Source organism: Dufourea novaeangliae, unplaced genomic scaffold, assembly GCF_001272555.1.
Source record: "Dufourea novaeangliae isolate 0120121106 unplaced genomic scaffold, ASM127255v1 scaffold89, whole genome shotgun sequence".
NCBI classification, from domain to species: domain Eukaryota; kingdom Metazoa; phylum Arthropoda; class Insecta; order Hymenoptera; family Halictidae; genus Dufourea; species Dufourea novaeangliae.
In genome coordinates this window covers 4,607,963-4,632,102 of record NW_015373988.1, presented here as the reverse complement: position 1 = coordinate 4,632,102, position 24,140 = coordinate 4,607,963, and the positions used below count along the sequence as shown (strand labels likewise).

Below are 24,140 nucleotides of genomic sequence, written 5' to 3'. Positions count from 1 at the left end.
ATTTGCTCGCTATTAGACACGAAAATGGATTACGAAGCTTCGAAGCTTCAACGTCCATTCATAATTCTACGGTGAAACGGGGGACGCGCTAGCTCTCGAAAACTTTTCGCCGCTGTGACAGGGAGTTTATAAACGTGGGCCGCCCGTTTATTATTCCGTCACCCCTGGGACATCAGCGTAAAAAATAGCGAGGCTCTCTTGGTGGGGTGGCACTGCACAGGGGGTTGGGGTGTTGGGCGTGGCTAATCGGGGGCAGAAGGTAGGCGAGCAACGAAGACGACAATCTCTCGGCTATGAATAAATTTCATCGGGAGGTCTTCCACAAGGGCTGCTCTTTCACTTTACTTGTTCCCTTCACTTCGAGCCCTCGCCCCGAGCTAACCCCCTTGTCCGTCCATCTCGAAGATTATCGCGTGTAAGAGACTCTCGCATAATGTATCCGTCTACCCCCTCTCGTATTGCCCCGTGTTCTACTTCATTCGTGCGGAATTCCCGTCGTACCGTAGCCCGCGACGCGACCGCAAACCGGGGACCGTGTTACAAATTGGTTTGCTCGGAGATGACGGTGAAGATAAAAAGGAGCGGTTGATTAATCGCTCGACGTAATTGCTTTACGAAGGAAGGGAGGGTTGGTGTGGGAGTATTCTAGAACCTATGGTGAAGGTTTCCATGTGCATTTTATTGATTCGTAGAGGAGGGACTGCTTGGGCGTTGGATATAATAGTAATCCTGGAGATGTTCGTTGATGGGAGTTTGGTGGTCGGGAGTCTGAGGTGGTTTGGGATCGTTTGCTGTGGGTTCTGGAATTAATGGGGGATGAATGGAATAATTTTAATACGTTGAATGACATAGTTAGTCTTGGGATAGTAGCATGATTAAATACGTTTGTTCAGGTCTTTGTTATTAACAATATAAGTATTGTTACGCCGTGGGGTTTACAAAACCTTTTGCGCCTTATTTGAAATCAGAAAAACTTGTCCTTGAACGAAGGATTTTTTTTTTCGTTCCATACTATTTTTTTCATTGACCAAAAACGAGTGATTTTTAGGTGAAAATCGTTCTTCCATTACAGAAATGTTACTGAATTTTTAATTTCCAGACCACTTTTTGTGAAGAGACATCCGGGAGAACGCTCACCATTTATTTACTAATAAATATTTTTAAATAAAAAAATTACCTTATAATATAGAAACTGCAATCTTAGAAACACGAACAGATTTTTTGAAAAAGGTCTTATAGTTTTTGAGAAAAACATTCCTAAAGAACACTCTGTTTTCGGCCTCCTGACTGAGCATGACCCATTAATGATGTCGATCATCGGTAATCAATATGGCAGTTATGATACCAATCTCATTTTGTTCATGGAGGCATGTAATTAGTCTCTCCAAACCAGCGGTAAATAAAACGTCGCGCTTCGGGAAGAGGCCGACCGGCCGAGGAAAGAGAAAGCGACGGAAAGTACGAAAAGAAGCGGAAACAATGGAAAACCGGCTGAATGGATGGCGCGAGGAAAATGTAGCCCTACGGACGCCTCATTTAAGTGGACAAGTTCGCCCAACTGGTTACAACTTTTTCCATTGAGTAACGGAGATAGCGGACCCGCTACGAAACGGCTCTTTTATTCCTCGTCGTATTCGCCAAACGACTTTATGGATTGCCGGCTGGAAACCGCCCGAAAGAATATTGTTGCCGCCTCGCGCCGGCAACGATTGCTTTCTTGACATTTGCATCCTGTTGTGTTTCTGTCGCAGCTTTCCTTGAGTCGTACTCCTTTGACGAGCGTCTTACTATTAAGGGAAAGACTATTCTTTGGGGTAACTGATTCTTCCCTGTTTTCATGAAATTTCATACAGAAATACTGTCTCGTTAGTGTAGAATTATTATGCTTTCGTAACATTTTGCGAATATATAATAACACGGTAGTTCAAACGTTATGTTCTATATGAAAAAAGTCTTACAGTGATATTGTTACGACGTCTCAAGTCGTTGAGCTTTTCGACTGTCTCTATTCGGAGTAAACCAAAATGGCACGTCGAGGTTATTACACTTACCCCAAACGAAATATGAAATCATTAACGCATTAAAAGTGACGACAGTATGATAAATATAGCAGTAAAATATAGTGTTGAGAAAGGTACGATCAGTGGTATCAAACATAAGGGAACGAGATATTGTATATTTTTATACAACATATCATTTTTTCCTCATTTGTATTATTATGCGTATAATATTCTATTATCCAATAAATCTGTTATTCGAGGTTCTATTGTATCCCAAAAAAATGCAAAACACAGTTCCCCACCATCGATATATCGTGAATTTTTCGTTCCCAGTAAAAACGAAAATGAACAAGAAATAACGTATTTAAATTATCGATTCTTTATTAACGTCGCAATGTTTTCGATCCTAGTCGATCGGAAAAGCACTCGAACTGCAATCGGATGTTTATTCCCCCGTTCGCTGAATTTCAATTCTCGCAGCGTTCATCTAATCACCACGGATTTATCAGTATTATAGCTCCGTCGACTAATTTCCGGCGCGTGCAGCTTGATGCACTTCTGATGTTTTAACGTACACGACTGCAGACTAATCGAAACCTCCCACTGTACACCCAGCCACTGTGAAATCTGTGTGAACGTCGACAAGCTGATCTTTTAATTACTCTTGTTTCTGTTGATAATTGAGTTTTAGGATCGAGTTCAGCTGTTTGCGCTCCGAGAAATGCCGCGAAGCTGATTCCGTAGATCATTCTACGAATTCGTGGAATGTGTGTACAAACAACTATGTAAATCTTGTTTGCCCGAGTACATTTTCATTATAGAAACGGTTCAGAAAATGTAGGATTGATAAAAGGTGGCTTGGAATCTAGAGAAATATCGGTAAGGGGTAATTCTGTCACGATTTCAATTATTCAGACGGATAATTCATGTTCTTCGACGTTCACTTTGATTTTTTGATAGAATGATAGTATGATAAACAAAAAATTTAAAGACCTCGAAATAAATAGTGAAGATTCCATACCTTTAATTAACGAATTCACTCTTTAGTTATATCTTCTGCTACTTATTTGAATATTCGAACTGAAGGAAGCTACTGAAATATCTCCCTTCATTTTAATGATACGAGAAACGTTTAAAGGCCAATTTTAATGGTTTCGAAAGAGGAATACCACAGAAGGAAAAATTTTCAAATGGTCATATTTTTCCAGTCCACAACTTTGCAAGCTTAATCTTCCAGATGACCTTCAAAACTAACCTTAAAATAAATAATTGAATTTAGGAGTATATATCCCAGCAGACATTGCTAAAGTTACCTCGGAACGTATTGTCCCAGTCAATCTCGAAGGGATTAAAGAAATAAACGAAAATAATTCAAGTCAGACTTCAAGTTGCATGGAAATTCTCGATCGTCGTTTCGTGTAAACCGAGATGCTCAAACAATTTCCCTGGACAGGTGATCACGATCGGATTTCACGGTGGTATCACAATATTTCGTCGAGAGGTTTGACAACCCCTAGGCGTATCTCTTCCACCGGTCTGTAAAACCAACGCCTTCGACCGTTTCCGTTTACCGTCTACAAAAAGAGAAGAAAAAAAAAAACAGGAGAAAAAAGCGTACGAGGGAGAACAGCCCCTCTGATGTACCGCGAACGGCCGTAAACCGTTTCAACATCTCCATCCTTTCTCGCTCTCCCTTCTTTTTCGTCGTCTCGCCTTCACCTGTCCGCGCGCGTCCGCCTCAATTTTCTCAAGAGAGCATCTATATAGCCGTGGTACGACCGACGTGGATATTCCTTAAGTACGTAGCAGGAAAAAAACTTCTACGCGAAATTACGGGGCCAGTACACGCTGACTTCGGGACCGGCCGGAAATTCGAAAACTTTCCGCCTCTTGTTCCGTGCCATCGTGGATCGTTAATTCGTACAGGAGAGGAAGTTAGAACATTCTGATCGTAGAAAAAGCAAGGGGAAAGAAAATTCTATCAAAACATTCCGTGATTTTGTTTAAATAATTTTAGAAATTTTGCTTGGTTAAATTCTGAGCATGAAGTGAGCTTTTGTGGTTATGGTGTATATGAAATCGATGATGCAACAGTTCTCTTTTTAACCCCTTGCCTTAAAACATCGAGTCAGTGTTTAAAAGCTTCTGGGCACTGTGCAATGAATATTTCATAAACTCGTGGCCATATTCGGGTGAAACAAATATTGGCTTGAGAATTCCAAGCTCTATCACTGTGCTAAATCTTGTTAAAATGTCAGCGTTATACCTGGGGACCTCTCCTTGTCAATGCTGAGGAGCCTTCGAACACTTATCCAGGATTTACTGTACATGAATATCATTAGTTTTCTTTAAGTCAAAGTGCAATACTATTTTCCTAGTATTAATATTTAACTTTTATAGTAAATTTACAGTTGTGGCAAGTACAGAATTCATTTGTTTTTGGAAAACTATTGGAAATAATTCATTCTTTTAGTGCAGTGATGGGGAACTCAGTGTCGGTTAACTCGACGATGTTTGTGACATGATGAAATTGATTTACATTGAATTAATTAGATTTATGATAATAATTAACAGAATGGAATTCGTCTTTGAGGGTGAAGGAGGGAATGATAAGTCCAGGTAATTATGGTTGACCGTATGGGGGAATGAAAAGTCCGTGTGATTATCGCGTGACCGATGCATACGCGGCAGTGCACGCAAAATAGCCGGCGAACAGGCGCCGTGGATGTATATAATTGAGGGTTCGGCAATAGATTGCGACAGGAGTAAACTATGGACGCGGTAGCAATCGTGTCTACTCGGTTAATAGCTCCGCATTGCCGACGTTGTATACTTGCCGCGTAAATAATTGCTCCCATACGCATCTCCTGTCCGCGATAAGGTTGGTCGTTGCGTTATGGAACAAAAATTATAATACTATCGTCGATCTTTGGTATAACTGTCAACAGTGTCAGTGTGTTGCGTAAAATATTAACATGTAATATGGATTCTACATGGCTTTTAATTCTCTGTCAGAATATATATATATATATATATTAAACATATACTAAAGTTTTAAGTTGATGTTAAAAAATGAGAAAAATAAAACAAATCGTGAAAGTCGTAGCTGTTTTGTCTGTTACAAAGTACATTTTAAAATACAAGCTCGAAATATTTCATCTGACGCTTCAGGTTGTTCAAATAAAAATACTGTATATGTAAAACATTTTTTCTCCAAATTTTACGCAGCTCTGGTTATGTGTTAGTGTTACGACAAGTTTAAAAATGAGATACGTAGACCATTGTTAATATTGTAATTATTTACAGTATTAGGAATTATGCCTACAGACCTAGTAATCTAAATGAAATACAATGTTGAGCGCAGACACGATGTCACAATTATACAAAAACTATTGGCCAAAAGTATGGGATCAGGTCCGATAATTAACACTAGAACTACCAAACCCGTCAAAGTGACGGATTGCAGGTTTCTTATTTTACAATTACTGGCATTATAATAACTCAAGTTCCGGAATTTATGTTGGCTTCTAATTTATTATACACTGCGTGTGATATTACGTATATTACTAAATTTTACAAGTGAATTGAGTATACATTAAATGCTGGTTGTTCTAATGTTAAAGAAAGAGAAATGATTTGATAAAAGTAATATGCTAAAACTGATTGGAAATGAGTTTTGTATGTACTAATACCATAACATTCATTACATCGTAAGAGTTACTGAATAACGAGTTACTGTTACATCAATGATGAAATCTGGTTCCATACCTTTTGGCCGGTAGTGTATTTGCAAGTGATTAAAGAAAGTGAATGTAGAGTGGACTGTTGCGGAATCACTGCGAAATGGAACGGAATGAAGGATCATCTGCACGAAAATGTATTATAACTCAATGAACGTGGACAATACGGTGCGCAGGAAATGATGCCAGTGACGTAGCCGGAATCGGGAGTAGGAGAACTATTCGCCATGAAATTGGACCATGGAGATTGTGTCCAATGTGCTTCCTGCACTATCGTGGTTGATAATCACGGTAGGGTCGCGCGCTGAAGTATAGTGTTTGCGATTCTTTGATGAACGCTGCGTACCTGCTTAATTAAATGACATCGGGCGACATCGACCTGTCTGTTATAATAACGATACGAGCAACGACTACTTATTATCTTCCATAATGATTAACATCTTAATTACAAGCATAATACGTACATAACTTTAATTATAGAACGTATTCCTAACTATATGCTGAGCATAGTTAGTTCATCAGTTTCGCTAGTCTCTTTATTAATATTCTGTTTTCGGGATTAGATGCGCATGAAACTATCTGACCTGTTGGATGATAATGCAGTTCTATTACAAATCATAATTAGTCAAAATAATCCCTGCATTCCATATCGTGTAAAAAAGCTCAGCCGATTGCTTCTTCTTCCACGATCTACATAGAACCACAGATCCAGAAAAGACGGAAGTTCGTCTCATTCGATGGCGCCAAATATCAGAAATAACAAAAATTAAGGCCATTGATGGAGAAAGGGCATATACGTAAAAACGCTTAATGAAAAGTAATGCAATTAAAACCAATTTTTCTTAAAGGTTGTAGCAAGATGTCCTTTAAACGTTCTGAAAATAGAGGTCATTATTTAAAAATAATATTTGCCTTTTTCATGAGTTTTAAAAAATTGGTTTATATGCCCTATTCAATAAATAGGGTAAAATCATAAAAGTGTTCTTTTTTGTTTATTTAATTAAATACAGTTACTTATTAAGTTTACAACTTTTTTATACATAGTTTAAATAAGAAACACAAAATTAAATGGAAAAATACACTAAAAATTGAATTTTCTTAAGAAAGCCTTGTTCTGTAAGTTGAAATATATAATGTGTCACTTGCAGCTCCAATCAGTTATATAAGGGTATATTCATCAATTTACACAAAAGCCTTATTCAAAAACAAATATTTAACGACAGCACAACCGCTGAGCGAGTGACTGTCGGACTACAGCGCAACGCTGCGTGAATCTTCCAAATCACGTGGCAGTATAACAGTATCTACGTAATATAAACTTCACAGAAGTAACACGTCCTTTATACAGGGTGAACCACGAATCGTGATCAGTAGAGATTACTGTGTTATTAGCAGTCCGATCGAAAATGTTTTTATCAGGTATAGCACGGTTTCAAGAGAGCTATAACGTGATTATAGCAAATTTTTTGTCAACTCTCTTTTCATGATTTTTCAAGGTCGCCTTCAATTTCTTGCAAATACACCTATAATTTTTTTACGCCCATCTGTTAGAGGATTTCAAGACGAATTCGAAATGTATCATAACATAACACGTGTTAAATTTTTTTTTCATCTGGGTCGAAAAAAGATTAAAGAAATATTCGAACTGTAATATTACAAAGAGTATCGTATGCTACGCCATTGTACGCGTTCCAATGTTGAGCTCTTGCCTACTGTTTGTAAACATTTCGTTCTGTACATTGGAACACATCTAACGATATCTACTGATCACGATTCGTGGTTCACCCAGTATATTACATACATATATAACCTGAGTCGATGTAGACGATTTACGAAAAAATGGCAAATAAGCCTATATGCCCTTTTCCCATCAATGCCCTCAATTCCTTCGAACATCTCCAATTTGCAAAAGTAATCCCTCTATTCGAACTCCTATACCGAAATTCAATCAATCGACAATTCTTCCACGATCTACACAGATAGCATCATGGATCCAGAAAAGGCGGGGTCGTGTTCATACCGTTCGAAGGAGGCGCGAAATACCGGAAATAACATCGGCGGGGGACGGCGTTGGCCTCTCGATAATTGGGGCACGGGCAATAGATCGCGACAGAATTGGACAATGGAGGGTTGCGCCGGTGCTGTTAGTGCTGTCTCTTCGAGTGGCCAGGCGGGGGTTAATAGCGTTGCAGGACGGCGTCGTTGGCCACGGAACGCTTGCAACCGGTGCAACAACGCTCTATCTCTCTATCGGTCTCCTAGTCCTGTACAATTTCGCGAGGGGGATATCTCGCATTAAGGCCCGGTTTCGGCTGACTATATTACGGCATAATGGCGGCCAATACGTGTTGCCACGTGCACGATGCGCGTAGTTAGACGGCACTATAGCAAATTGACAGACTGCGGCCTCCGTGACTTTGTTGCCGGTCGCCTTCTCCAGATGACGCGGCGTCGGTTGTTGCGCGACGCGTTTACCCGTCCTAAAGCCCCGTGAACAGTCTGTTCCTATCTACACCGTGCAGTCCTGTCGCTGGCTGACAGTAATTAAACGACGGATCCGGTTAAATGAGGTTCTACGTAACTATATCGTCGGCTGTGCCATAACATTGTTGTATTACAGAGCTTGCCCGATCTGGGGGAGCTAAGAACAGCCTACCGTTGCGTAAGATAGAACCTTGGCAACAGGGATTGCTTGAATAAGAAAATTGAAAGGGAAGTAGAGATTTACGTCTTGGTCACTTGAGTATCGATTTAATTTTACTTTGTACTGTTGGCTTTCGAAGAAGAAAGGTTCACTTTGGGCTAGTGACACGTGTATCGCAACCTTGCTAGAAAACTTACACAATTCGAAAAACGTGTTTGTTGAGATAGCGCTGTGAGAAAGTTGCAGGAATACTGTTCGATCGATCGCCTGAGTATAATCTTTCAGTATCATAAATTTATTGGCACTAGTTATATATTATAGTGGAGTGAGACTGTGATTTGTGATGGTCCTTTGTATTTTTTGAGAAACTAATCTTGTTCAGTTCTGCCACTAGATACGAATGTGTGCCCCTTCTCAGCACTTCGTTGCTTCAGTTCTTAATTGTTCTATCTCCACTAGTCTGGAAACTGAGAAAACTGACCTTAATGTTTACGAAATTTACTATTACAGAAACAGGAAAATAGTGAAGTTGTGAAGTTGTTACTACTATTTTTCTTCCAGCCACACCTTTTCATTGCGCTGTTTCATACCGAAAGCGATGAAATTATTTTCTGGATAAATTCCACTTAATTTTCCACTCAGGTTCCTGTTACGTGGTCAGTTGTTGAAACGATTAAGCAATTTCGTAATCGCGTTGAGCTTAATTAAAATTTGTTACTTTGTTCTCCTTTACTCAAATAGATTTAACACAAATGCGTGTAATCTGGTTAACGGTCGTCAGACGGGTCTATCGCATTAAGGATATTTGTCTGACAATAAACATAAAAAGTAACCTCAATCTTCAAACCGATACCAGCAGCCAAGAGTCTCTCGTTTACCGCGTAACCGAGACTCGGATCCGCGAACCATGACCCGCTTTCCGATTAAGTTTTCAAGCAATTACATTTTCTGTTCCGTTCGCCGTCGTCGGGCGGACACTGCTTAATCACGGATTTCATTGGCCGCGACGAGTTACCTTTGCAAAGCGGCTTGTTCCAGCTCGTTTAAGGTAAGCTCTAACTCCTTATCGTGAATTAGCCTAACTCGCCCCGCCAGGAAATTATGTTGATATATACCGTTGGCTGGAGCACACCGACCAGGATGTTGCGCCGACAGTCCTTGCTTAGGATTTAATTGGGCTAACTTATGTTGACTTGTGCCGGTGGTTGTTAGTTGTTTTTAAGTGTTGCTTTGAAAACCTGGTTTTTAAGAAACGATTAAAAATAGTTGAAGAATTGTTGTGTTAGTGTGAATTTTTTTATCGGATCGTGGTAGCAAATGAAAATGAATTAAGCCTCGGAGTACGAACGTTTTAAATGGTCGTAAAGATAGTGGGTGTCTGGGTCCGTTTGAAGCCCCATGCTAAAGAAACACTTGTGTTTTTTATACGACTAAATATGAACAACTCCTAGGTTAAATTGTATTTATAAATCGATGAATTAGATATTGGTTTTAAACACTCGGGTCCTAACAGATTCGGCCACCGTATTCCAAGGTTTAAAGTAATATGTGCTACAGGTAACCAAGAAATGTATAGATTATTACAGTTATTATTGAAGATTATAATAAATAACTGAATTAATTTTCGGAGGAAATTCTTTTGCATCAATTAACGTGTTACTTAAATTAAAAGTAAAATGAAAGTGTTGTGTTTTTATACATTTTCACATTACATAAAATTCTCAGTTTAGTTACATGAGGTATTGTTACGAGTAGAAAAGTCAGGTTGTTACTATTCGATACTTTCGGTATAAAATAACGTCAATTAGGTATATTACAGCGAACCATTAGCGTTGTGATGGGAGTTTTCTCGTTGTTTAATTCATACTTAATTGCACGTTACGGGGCGATTCTTAATTTCGTCTTAGCAATACCCGTAACAGTAATCGTAACGTTTAATCAGCGCGAACGTTAACGCATAGCCGTAACCGTAACGAAGAAAAACAGCTATAATGGAAATAACGTGGAATATTTACGATAAGAAACGCCGACTTTATGGGGGAAGTGGAGTAAAGTGGCGATCACTGAAAGCAAAGATGACAAACTGCTGTTTCCTTGGAATTACTATAAATATTAACGTCTGTTATATTTATCTTTTCGTAAATCAGAGTTTCTGTATCAGCATTTTTTCGAGGATATGGCTGTTACCTTTTGGTTTTTAAACGAAAATGCACCATTTTCAAAACATTTTTCATAATAACGAATTGTGACAAATCCAATGACTATAAATATATTTAAAAAAAATAAAAATCATGTGTACAAAATCAACAAGTAAATTACGCAACGTCGTAGTACATTTGCACCTTTGGCCGTTCGATTATTATTTACGAAGCGAATTCCATGATATACCACAACGTTGCACAATTTCAGTTGATTTTTTTACGTTACTTTTTTTTTGTAACATATTCATACTCATTGGATTTGTCACGATTCGTTCTAATGAACAATATATAAAAAATATTATCAAGTTTCATTTAAAAAGCAAAAAGTAACATCTATTCTGATGAAAAAGTATACATAAAACAACACTGGTCTACAAAAGTTATGCATACATAAATACAGGGTGGTCCATTTAAACAAGGCCACCTAAACATCTCTTCCAGGTGTTCTTCCTTTCAGGTGACCTTATTTAAATCAATCATGTTATATATAGTTCAACTCTTGTTCAACATAATTCTTGATAAATTTCAAGGAAAGTCCTGACATTTCGTGACGTCACTTAAGTGTGACACCGTGTATATTGAGCAATCAGAACTTCTTCATTTCCCACTAAGTCTTGTAGTCACCAGTCATTCGGTATAAAAGAGTCTCGAAGTGCAAAGGGTGATATAAGACCGTAATTTAAAAACGACCCATGCCTTCCCTTATAGGAATGAGTTTTCTACCCGCGAGCGTATATTGAATACTTAGTTCGATAGAATTCGCATACCATCCGGATTTAGGGGCTGGATCCAGCGAGATCCCCCTGGATTAATCGTGGATAACTACGGCCTTTGGAATCTTAGCCCCGGCCCGTAAAGCCTAAGATTGAGCGGCGGGAGACCGGCGAAATGGTAAGGAATCGAAACGGGGAAGAAATTGGCCGTGCTTTATCTGTAGTTTACCGTCGTGCTTGAAACGAGGCCACGCTGAAAGGGGTGAAGCGCGGGCGGGTTACCGTGAAAGGGGTGTATCGCATGGGGTGTGCCAGGGGGTAGGCGACGAAACGTCGTGGCTGAAGCGCGAAGGCAAAGCGACGACTTAATAACGGTATTTAGCGTCGCGCGAACTTTATAAACTTTGCTTAATCCCCGCCGACAAATCCACCGTTCGTCCCATCCCCTCTCGTTTTTCCCTTTGCAGCCACCGTAGACTTTCCGTGTTCGGTTTGTCGCGTAGCAACGTTCGCGCGTGTGACTTGACGCTCAACTGCGGGGAAGATGGATCGATCGGATCCAGAGGTGGAGCGCGGCTGGATTGAAATGGGGAAAATCTGTCTTGCTCGATGAGAACTTCCGGATGGTTCAAACGTTTGGAATCAGTTACTGATTTATTGCGATGCAGTCAAGTTCAATGTAGAGGATGTTTAAAAAAGGGATGTGAGACTAGAAATGGGCAAACACATTAGATAAAAAATTTCAAATAACGAATAAAAGATAAAGAAAGTATTTTGTCATTTTTAATTGTTTAAACGTGGAAATTTCAATTTTTGTAATAAAATAATACTTCTTTATGAATGAATCGACATTTGTAGAACAATTATTTAATCTCATTAACTGTTTAAAGAACAGAACAACACCCTTAGATACTGTTGCTTTTCACTGTGTCTTCGATTATAATTCTGCCCAACTCTGTGTGAGACTTTAGGGACTTATGGTGTTACTCGTCTGAGCGGAGTACAAATTTTGATGAGAACTTTTATGTTTACGAGTGTTCGATGTCGTAAGTGAATCTCTTTATGAAAGGAAAAATTGTTTTAGGAACACGTTAATTTAAAGTACAATACGAGATACGGAAGGAATATTTGGAAATGTACGTCAGTCTGTGTTCCACAGGTACGAGTTTTATATTGAAATGGAAGGAAGACATATGGAACATCTGTAACAAATGTCATAGAAACTTTGATTGTTAGATGTATGCGATGATTAGATATTCTTTACTTCATTCGGTGAATACTATAAAGTCAGAGATCCTCTTTTTCGAACACCCTGTATATTAACGAATTTTGTAAGAGAGTAGTCGGTACCAATTCCTAGGCCAGATAGAGATTCTTATATCCAATGATCAGACTTAGACTAAATGAGCTATAACATTGTAACTAATTTCCCACCCAATGTACTCCATATTGCTGATAGGTAGAGGTTGCAATAGCTACCATAATAGGGTCTTCCATTTGCACATCTTGCACAATGTCGCTGCCTACAAAACATCTCTTTGACATGGCTCTATGCTCCATTAATTGCTACACTTGTACCGCTAAGGGACCGCTAAGAGACCGGTAATTTCGACTAATTGTTGCATATTGTATCTCCCAGCATAATACATACTAACAGTACCAGGATAAGTACCAATAACGACAGTAGGTGCAAGAACGTAAGATTATTGAGTGAAATACATACCTATATATATATATTATGTGCAATTGACTAATATCTACCTGTATCTAGAGACAACGTGATTTGCGGTATGAAATTAATATGTATCGCAGAGATTGATGGGGGTATCGATCGGAGGGTGATTGAGTTGGTAAGCCGTCGGTTTTGAGGATCAACCGCGGCGACGGTGCGGCACGATGCACATTACGCGATTGAATCAGTACAGTAATCTCGATCAAACGTGATCGGCGTCTGTAGCCTGCACACTCAGTTGGATATTACGGCTGTGATCCCGCGGTGGTGCACTATAGCGGTCACTCGACTGTCCCAATATCGCGAAGGCTAATGTAAGCCGATTTCTGTTCTAATGGCTGGCTTTGCTTATGCGAATCGCCTAAGGATAAGGTTTATGTTGCAAGTCAATGTATGTGTTCCAGAGAACTTCAGGATCCCCTTAACTCTGGTCAATAGGATAGACAATATTTGGAACGTTTAAGGTGTTGTCCTTCAAGTGTTTGCATAAGTCAAGCGAATTATCCTCGTGATTACCATTGGATCTATCAAATTTTACGTTTTATACAAAATATACATACTTCTGAAAGACTTCTGTAGTCCACTCGGTCCTGATTAGATTTATAATATTTAAGTTCAGGTACTTGAGCTGGGAGTAAACACTTCAGATACGAACCTTGGACTAACATCTGGATATATGAAATATAGAAAAAGGTATACCAAATGAATCGTATTTAACCCTTTCGTTACGGTAACTTTGGCCGCCAGTATGTTACCGCTATACGGGGCACTTAGGTCGCGAGGCTAACTTTGCCACAAAACAGTATAACATCAGCTACCATAGTCACATTTAGGATACAAAAAGTGGTCAACGGTGGATGACTACAGTCATCCTTGGCAGATAGCGAACGTTGGGTGACTATAGTAGCGAACAGGTTAGAAAGGGTTAATTTATAGCGTTCGAAGAGTATCATTTCCGGATCCGTGAATAGGTTGTTTCAGACTGTACACCAAAAGCACGAACACGGACTGAAACGGTGACGTAAGAAGAGACCTTATCCATCGGAACGACCGAATTAAGTACTACCCCGTTGTAACCAAATCCTGTTCTGTTGCCAGTATCCACCAGCACACGCTCGATTATTCCGTGGCCATTTCCGCGGCGTGGCAACGGAAAGAAAGTTCACCCGCTGGTATACATACACCGCCGTAACACAGAAAGTAACTTAAGCCCGTGGCGCACAATCGGCAGGGGGATGAGGATTGTTTGATCGCGTGCCAGTTGTATCGCGACGGGGTCGTATTCGAATTTTCCAGGTTTCCGCGACGGCGACCCGTAGATCGTCGTCACGGGATTAATGCTGCACGAGGAAAACGGCCGCCGGGTTAAGCGTGCCCTCCATCCAAACCCCGGAAGATCGTCGCCGGAGTTAAGGAATCAAGCCCACGCGAACGGGAACTGGATTAGGGGCTGATTGGTCGCGGGAGTCGCAACGCCGCACGCGATTCACTGACCCACATTGTGGACGTAAGCCCGAACAATACGTCTTCCTGAGCCGGTGACGCCGCACGGTCTTCTCGTTACGCGACACATTATCGGATAATTGTATTTCCGCGTCTCGAAGTGCCGCACACGTACGAATTCTAGGCCGGGAAGCCAATTTCGTTGTTTGAACTAAGATTACATTCCGTGCGTAGAAGGGAATAGAGCGATTGCATACCTTTTCGAAGCCTCATCGCCATCGATGTTTCAACCCTAATCAGACACGGAATGTCTGGTCTTTGGATAATCATTGGTCCTGAACGGAATCCTCATCGGGTCCTCGTCAGAGCAAACACTTACCTGCGTCGGACAGCTATTTGAATCAAAACTTACCCCTATCGGGTCATCATCCGACCTGTAATCTACCCACATCCGGTCCTCATCACTCTCAACAACCTATCTTCTAGGTTGTCTAATCAGTCGTAACCAACAGGCCATCTCAATCGTCTGTGAAATCCTCTAATTACCCACGAAATGTAAGTCTGAGAATAAGGTTTCGATGGTTATAACAGGTGTACAAGTTCGAGGACTTGCTGTTAGTGTAGACATGTCTTGGAGTAGTACCTTAAGCAAGCAATAAAGAACGCAGATCAAGTTAAGTGTTTCAAGAGACTGTGATAGATCCAAAAGAATTCAGCGTATCCTTGCAAGCCTTAATCTACTACAGAAGCAAAAATGTCTGATCAGGGACCCTATTGCACCTGATCTCTGAAGCCCTACAAAGCTACCGAGCAAGTTACAAAAGAATTCCTCCGTGATCCTCTTAATGTATTCAAGCGCTACCGGGTCCACTAGACCATCCCGAAGGTACTAGAATCCCAGCAATCTCGTAGTCCAACGGAAACATTCGAGCGGGGGGCGTAGTACCAGACCAAGAGGATTTAGGTCATTGGGAGGGTGAGGAAAATCCGTACGTGGTGGAAGACCGAGGGAAAAATCGGTTATCAGGGATCGGCTGGAATCTAATGAATTCGCCATCCTGGCCGCAGACCTTTAATTTCGCTTGTTCCGGGCAGGTAGCCGACCGGCGCGGTGTCGCGACGTCCCGGGCCCTCGGACTCGTAATTTTCCGGCAATATTTGCGGGATGCGGACCACGGGCGGGCTACGACCCCGTGGCAAAAGTGGGTTAGGTTAGGGCAATTGTGACGTCACTCTGCGGCAACCCAGTTTACTCTGCTCCTCCGCCTGTTCCACGCGGCATCACCGCGGATACTTATAGACAACACTGCGGTAAAGTGGCAAGGCTGTCCAACGATCGTCCTTTTTCGTCTAGTCTGGACTCAACCGTGTTTCCGGTATTAACACGCTCGCTCTTGGATCTCCTCGGGGATTTATGCGCTCGGACCGGACACTTTGGTCTGAGGGATTTACGTGTGTCCTAGATGTTTTTACCAGCAGACTCGTGAAGCGATTAGCGCGTCATATTTGACTTATTCCGTTGCTGATCCTTCCACCATTAACCCTCTTATTACGAAAGGCGTATATACAGGGTGAGGTAATAACTATGTCCATTTTGAATATTGGCGTTATTTGTAATAATATGAAAAAACGTTATATAAAACGTACACGGTATAGAGGGGGGCATATTGTGATGCAAACGTTTTCTGCGTGGGTGAAGGCATAGAGGAGATTTCAAGGTCATCTCTATTTTTTTTATCGCGATATGATAGCCGGTGTTGAGACGACTTCAGCGAGCTGTCATTGAAGGTCATGCAAGGTCAAATGTGGTAGTAAAATAAACTTTCTTACGTTACAGGGGATGCTCGAAGTGGTGACCGTTTGCGTCAATGCAAAGTTGCAATCTTCGTATCGCTGCATCACGTGCATGTCTTATCGTTTCTGAACTTATTTTAGCACATTCTGCAATTATGATGCAGCGATACGATTTTTTATTCGTATATTTTTTGCTCCGTTGTTGATAGCTTAATTAATTACAATATAGTCTGTACAGAATGTGGAGAGTTCCATGATAAGGAAAATATTGACGTCGAGGTGTGTTTAAGCTCACTTGATGTCTGAGGAATTTTTGAATTCTCATTTTTATTAGTACCTCTTCCTGTCATAGTTTTGTAGATACTCCGATGAAATGAAAATTTTCATTCGTCGACGGAATGAAATAAGGTCGTCGAAGCTCTTCGATGAATACGAAGTATCCGCGGGGAAATATTTGCCTCGGAAGCTAGCATTAGGAGATGGTACGGAACTGGACTGATCGAGACGCTACAACCCGTTTCCGTGTTCTTGGCGCTCCACTAACGTGCTGATTACGAGAACAACGTTGCACATTTCCCCGACGTTATAACGATGTCTCGTAATTGCTGGCGCACCAGGTCTGGATATTTGGGTTATTCCGTAAATCACTGACCCGACCGCAAACACGAGCTGCTCGTGGGTCAGGTCAGGGAAGCAGGTTAACTACCACCTATCACCTGTCTTCCGAGGCACTATTAACGTGAGCGATGGTAGCCTTCTGGCCGAAGTTGTGGAGTATTTAGCAACGTGCGTGACAATAACCTCTTTCTAGACCCGAACTAGGTTGCAGCAGTGATCAAGTTTCCTGTTTCATTCGATCAAACGATCAGGTGTAATGGTTTCAACGAATCAAGACCAAAACACCAATCACTTGAGCTAGATTGATGGAAGTCCAGTGGTACAGAAAGTAATCCGTCAGTGAAATATGATACTTGTTTCGCGTAATTAGATCTGTTCTACTCTGACCCTTAATCTTACCGAATCGATACTAGCTTCAGACAACGTTGGAATTTCATTTTCCACGTAAACGAAACTGGGTCGACACCAGCTGCCACGAACCGTGACCCGCTTTTCGATTATGTTCGAGCCATTACACTTCCTGTTCCGTTCCGACGTATACAACAGTCTAATGGTTAGTCTCATTGACTGTGACGAGTAACCTGCGTCGGTTTCATCTCGTTTATCGTCGCTCCCACTCTCGCTACTCCTCGCAGTGAATTCGAGCGGCTTTGGTCTACGAGAAATTTATACCTGGCTGACGCAGCTGGCCGAAATATTGACCGAACTGTCTGCTACATACGAAGCGTTTAAAACCTAATTAGTCTAATGCATTTTAGATCCTCCTGGCTGGGCTTAATTCCAGAGGATGTTCCTAGCTCTAGCAACCGCATAAAATGATTCCAATGGATTTCGTTCAGATTTCTGTGAGATTCATGGCACTACTATTAAAAAGTGAGCGTTGACCTAGCCCGTGGTCCAGTAATGATAATATCATTCAGAGATGGGCAAATTCATTAAAATTTCGAATAACGAATAAAAGATAAAAACGTACTTCGTCATTTTTAATTATTTAAACGTGGAAATTTTAATTTTTATAATAAAGTAATACTTCTTCTTGACTGAGTCGACACTTGGTAAATAATTATTTAATCTCTTTACCTGTTTAAAGCACAGAATGATGCCCTTAGATAATTCAGCTTTTCATTATGTGTTATTCGAATAAAATTGTGCCCAACTCTGATATAATCCTTCAGTCTCTTGAGGCTGATAGAGTTTCAACCAGTTGAAGTTTTAGAATGAGTAGACAGTATCTAAAACCTCGATCATTGAAGACAGACGCTAATTTATGTCAGAAGGCTAGAGTTTATTTCTTGGAACGTCAAATCATCGTCCTATGATTTTGAGTAATCAATAATACCTTTGTCTGTCACTATTTCGTTTTAGCTGCTTGTTTCATAGGATTTACGTATCAACAGAGATCCATTTTACTATTTCCTCTGAATCTTTTTACGTGCACCAACTTCCCCATATTGCTGAAACGGGGGAAGAAGGTTTTCGACGGAGTTTGCAGGCAAGGCGTCGCAATTTCCGGGTCGCTACTAACGTCATCGAGCGGAAGAAACAAGCCGCGGGTCCCATGTTCATGCTTACCGCGGCGCCGCCCTATGAATATCTATCGTGTATTATGAGCTGTGTGAGCTAAGCGATATTCGAATCGCTGCTCGTAAAAAGTTTCTTACCCACGGCGAAAGTGGCCGGACTCGGTCGACGTTGGAGGACAGCCAAACAACTGGCATTGTTCTTCGTGCGGGAAACGTTGAAATTCGAGTAGAATTCGCGGTGCTATGAGCCCAGGATATGTGTATGCCTGTGTATAATGGATAGCGATGTTTACAGGGTGATTTAAAATTAGCGTCGGGAAGTTCTATGAACAATAGACACTAACAAAAGAGGATATACTGTATTCAGTAATACGAATTTAAAATTTACTAAGTTTCTGAATTGATAAAACAATACGACATATTTTTGTAGAATGTTCAGTAATTTTTTATAAAGCAGTGTCTGTTGGATTGCACGATGTAGTCTACTTCTATTTCATAATGCTACACAGTATATAATATTTTACAATATCTCAGTCTATTTTTTAAATTAATCATTATTTAGTATATTAATTCCCGTAACATATAGTCTATCCAGGAAAAATCAGAATTTCTTTCCAGAGGTATATTAACTCGAGACTAGTTTATGAGATTTATTCATTCGATATTGCGTAACACGTGTACCAGTTCACGGAAACTTGAAACCGAGATCCAAGTTCCGGTAACTAGTGGCAGCCTGTGATCGCCATGGCTTTCATATTGAATCTACTACCCACAGTTGTGCCGATCTAAGAAAAAGTTATAATTTCGATTGGAATAAGATTACTTCGAATGTCGTATACACCTGCGGTCTCCATTAAAATACATCTAGCTATTGCATCGTCGTTAACCTCTCAAGCCGGTGTTTATGTATTGAAAAATGTATGACAGAGATGGTAATCAATGACATTCAGAAGATTGCGACGACTGCTCTGAACAACATTCGAACTACGGTCTTTAAAAAAAAGTTTTAATGTCATGGGGTCTACTTACAGTCCTGTCACGTACTTCCTTAATTCGACTTTACCTTCGACCAAGCCTTAATCTAAGAAATACTAACGCAACAATTCATCGACCAGTGCAAGAGGCTTAAATTCTGTCACTGTAAATCCTAATTTAAATTTGTAATCTAAGCACCCAACGTATCACAACGTTCGCTACAGAAATGATATTTTCAACGAAATGTTTCCTCGATTCAGCGTTCCTCCGAACGTTCTCCGATGTCCTGTCGTATTTTTCACCACATCGCCCGACTTCCATGCAAGTCACGGCTGTCCCAGCGCGAAGAGATTACTGTCGCGGAGCGCAAATCTTCGACAATGTCCAACGGCAGCGCCGCGATCAAGAACTCGCAAACAGCTTCTGGAACAGAGGAAACCATGATTCCCTGTCGTACGGTGTAAGTAACGCGCGAGCAAGGGGGCATAAAGCGGCGGGTACGGTAATGCACACCAGGTGCCGGCTGCTATCGTAATGGAATCTATGGAAACGTCGGTGCAGTACAAACAACTAGACCACGTCAGGCGACGACGACGACGGTGAGTGGAAAGTTCTCTCACCTTAGAATCCGAGGGGGCTCGTTACAAACACCAGCCACGCGTCGACGAGCCTGCGCCTCAGCCAGTATCCAGCGATTCTTGTTGCGAGGAAATGGATTGTACTTGTCGATGGACGCTCTGGACAGATTTTATCTGGACCCTAGAGCTAGGGTGTATTAACCCCTTGCTTTGAAACATCGAGTCAGACATGTGATAACGATTTTAAAAGTGAATTTAGTACACATGTATATTATTCGTTTTCTTTCAGTCGACGTGAAATACTGTTTCCCTGGTATTAACATTTAAGGTTTCGAATAAATGTAACACTTGCCATAAGAATAGAATTCCTTTTGGGTCTGAGAAAATATTAACGATTAAGTTATTCTTGAGAGTGATGTCGCGAAAGAAATCGTATGGCAAGGGGTTAAGGGAGCAGCCTCGTGTAAACAGTTAAAAATGAACGAATTTGCTTACAGTTGGATAAAGTCGCGTGAAGATGCATTGCTTTGGATTAAGCTGAGAAGTTTCTGAACATTCTTGGTGTTGTTGAAATTGTTTTGGATATCTACGAGTATTTTAAAAGAAATTGATAATCTTGCTCGTCGGTTCGAGTAATGTTTTTTTTTATTACCATTTGTAGATAGTGCAATTTATAAGTAATATACAGATGTAAAGTTGGCAGAGGCAAGAAGCGAAAGAAAAAAGTGTACAATCGCAAGAACTCATCGAAACCTATTCCAATTACGATTCATAAATTTATATTAAACCCTTCTGGTAACGTGCACGGAATATACACGATTAATGAACAAAACTGCACATTATACTTTGCTCCTATTCAGAAACGTGTGTTGCATAACATTAAAGTTAATTTACGTTTGTTCCATTATCGCATTGGTATAAAGAATATCGTACTTATCGTCTGTAAACTTCCATGAATTATTTTGAGCCGATCGAATCGCGGACCGCGACGATATTCAACTCGCTCTCTACACGCTGATATTATCAGCGGTGAAAATCGTTTTCCGCGAAACGGAAGCTCCAGAGGCGATGCCGCGCCGGTTAATTCTGATTTATCCGTGGCGATAAAGTGAATCATTATACGCCCGGCATCGTAATGGCGGAATTCGAGCGGCGGACGCAACGCAGCGCGCGAGCAAATTGCACGAAAACGGCATCGACACATTTCATAATAAGAACCCCCCCCCCCCTCTGTCAGTGACACTTTCATCACCAGGTCGGAATTCGGAATCCGCTTTTCGCGGATTTCAATTTCCTGTCGATTTCTTGTAAATGCGGATTTTCGCGCGCATCCGGCCAGCCGGCCCGTTATACGAATGGAAAAATACGGTAGATCATTTGGATTTGGAATCGTAAAGTCGGTTTTGTGACACTAGTTCGTAGATAAAATTGTGCTTATGATAATGTTACGTTCTTTACAGTCGTATTATCAAACTAGCATGTAATTTTAAATATCTGTAGTATTAATCTGACCGTCTATACTGCTGCAAGTAGTAATAGTCAATCTCTGCTGAGATGCGTTTAACAGTTCAATGAATTGCAATTGGAGCTTGCAAGTTATTAAATTTATTTCTTCAAAACTCAATTCTTAGACAGAAAATCAGTGTTATGTATACCATTTTTATTTATCTTTACACAAAATATTCTTTTTTTGGTTTTCTACAACTAGAAAAATATTCATTCGACATTCAGTACACCGATGATTTACTGTATTAACTCTTAACTGGTCAGGTGGAAATCTTATTACTTACTACACAACTGGTTGTTTTGCATTCCCATGTAAAAAAACATCGAAAAATACAATATTCCTTTACATGACCACTATTATTATATCAAGTTTTTAAATGCTGCAAAGCAAATTCATTTGCACTTGTCAGTTCCTGAAATAATGGCTCTAGAAAACCATCTAAATTTGGAAATCCGAATAAGGGTTAAACAGACGATCAATTTTCTTGTTCTCCCTTTAACACGTTGACTGCCACGCTATTTTTAGTAAATCACTCCCAGACGCCACGATCAGATTTCATTTCTATCTCAGGACGCCAGCAGCATGACAACCACATGTATTTACTACGAGTTAACTCGTACCTGACTTGTTATAGTAGACAGCTATTTATTGCTCTGTGGCAAACCTTCAATTACAAGTATCTCGTAGGTGGCAATCGGACCGTTAAATAGATAAAGTTTAGTACAACAAAAGTGATTGTTGTATCATCTAAAAATTCCATTATTCGAACACTTACGAGTGTTTTAATAATTGTAATTAATTTTAACAATTTTAATAATTTTCTCCCAATTAGTTCAAACCCGAGGCTCTACAGTATTATGTTCATCAAAACGCTGTCCTCTACCTGTCCCTGTTCACCCAACAAAATCTAGACTCCCTACGTAAGCCTCACCATACTTCCAGGTTACCATTAAAACACACTGATCCTGCCATAAATTAAATAAAACCGCCGAAAAATCGACAGAACTTTCCAAAAGCCGTATATCCTCGCCTTCGAGGTAAGTCATCCGCGCCCGTCTGCGACACGGGGAGCAGCACCAGCCCCAGTAAAGAAAGTCTAGCCGAGGGACGGTTAAATTATCAGAGGACTCAATGAAGAGTTCTCCGCGAAGGGTGGCGACGATCCTCCCGCCTGGGTTAAGCCAACGTCGCGGGTAATCTCGGGCGTGATTTTGAAGCGGATTCCGTGGGAAGAGGTGGGCCTGGCTCTTTCTCCGGCAGCCCCGCGGCTCCACGGAATTGCGGGAATTGCTCGGGCCCCTCCCCCTCCACGCTTAAGCCCGCCGAGATTGGTTCCTGTTTCCCGCCGCGACACATACTTATTTCGCTGAAGGAACGACCGCGCGATAACTGCACCGATGCCTCCTCGAGTGCTTGATTCCGAAAAGGAGAAACGAAAAGGGACGAAAGAAGGGTTGACGGGGGAATAAAGGGTGGAAGGGGGAGGTTAGATGAGACGTCGAGGAGAAGCAGTGTCTCGGAGGAGGCAGGAATAGACATCTAGCCGGAGCGCACGGAAGAGAAAGGCGGCCAAGAGCCTTCTGCAAATGGCATGGATTAGATAGCTTCCCTTCGGCGAATCCGCGTCTCCTACCGAAGGTGTGGGGACCTGACGACGAATTCCTTTTCCGTATTACGCTCACTGGGGAACACCGAGACGTTTCCTCTCCTCCCTCACCGCGTTAGAAACCTTCAACGCGTTGTCTTTTATGTGACGCGTGCGCCCCGTTACATCATGCACACCTGTCCCGGACGAATGTCTATAAGGTTGTATCCTTCATCTTCCGGTGTTCCCGTCTACCAATGGAGGCTCCGCGGACTGTTATCCACCCTGTCGGTTTGGATCCCCAGGTGTGGAGGATTTGCGTAATTGTGCCACGTCATTCTTCCTGTCCGGGAGAATTGTTTTATGGGTTTTTTGAGTGGATGATCTGTTTCTTGAAGGGATTAGCTTTCTTGGGAATTGTCGGTGTTGTGGGTGATGGAGTACTGAAGATGTTACAGATTGGAAGAATGGCTAGATAGACAGGTATAAATATGTTCGGTATAATTGGAGGATCGTTTGTTGTTATCGCTGGCTATAACTCTGCGCAATCTCTGAATTGCATGCATCCAAGAAAATATTAAGACATTTTATGTTGCTTGTCTCATATAATACTGATTTATACTAAAATTAATATTTGAGATTATAGCTCGAAATTGAATTACCAATACAAATTCTAGTTGCGATAATCATTTTCCCATTTGTGTATTCGATAAGATGTAATTCCTCCCATTATCAGTATTTTGGTGAGGTATCAAATGAGTATATGTAAGCTGCAGGTATCAAATGGATATCAAATCGAGTATCGATTATGTTTGATACCTACACGTCTGACATTATTCGATACGGCACCATAACTTGCATGCTGGAATCGATAGTATTGATTTGGTGTCATTCCAATCACTACTAAAGATCTATTCTCCACTTCGTCATTAACGTAAATAATAGCTTCAACTAGTCAGTGGAATCTCGTGGATTGTTCATCAATCAATCGTGCATCAAATCTAACAGGTACATTTCTAGAATTTTGCCTCCTGATTACGATTCTTTCATTAACTAATGACCGTTCCTCGGCACGCTACATTTTTCA

The 24,140-nt window shown here is 40.9% G+C and overlaps 1 protein-coding gene across 1 annotated transcript in view; it reads left to right on the top strand.

Moving 5' to 3' along the window:
• Nucleotides 1-24,140, top strand: part of LOC107187466 (fasciclin-1) — a 198,059-nt gene that overhangs the window by 3,458 nt on the left and 170,461 nt on the right. The gene's annotated exons all lie outside the window — the stretch shown is intronic.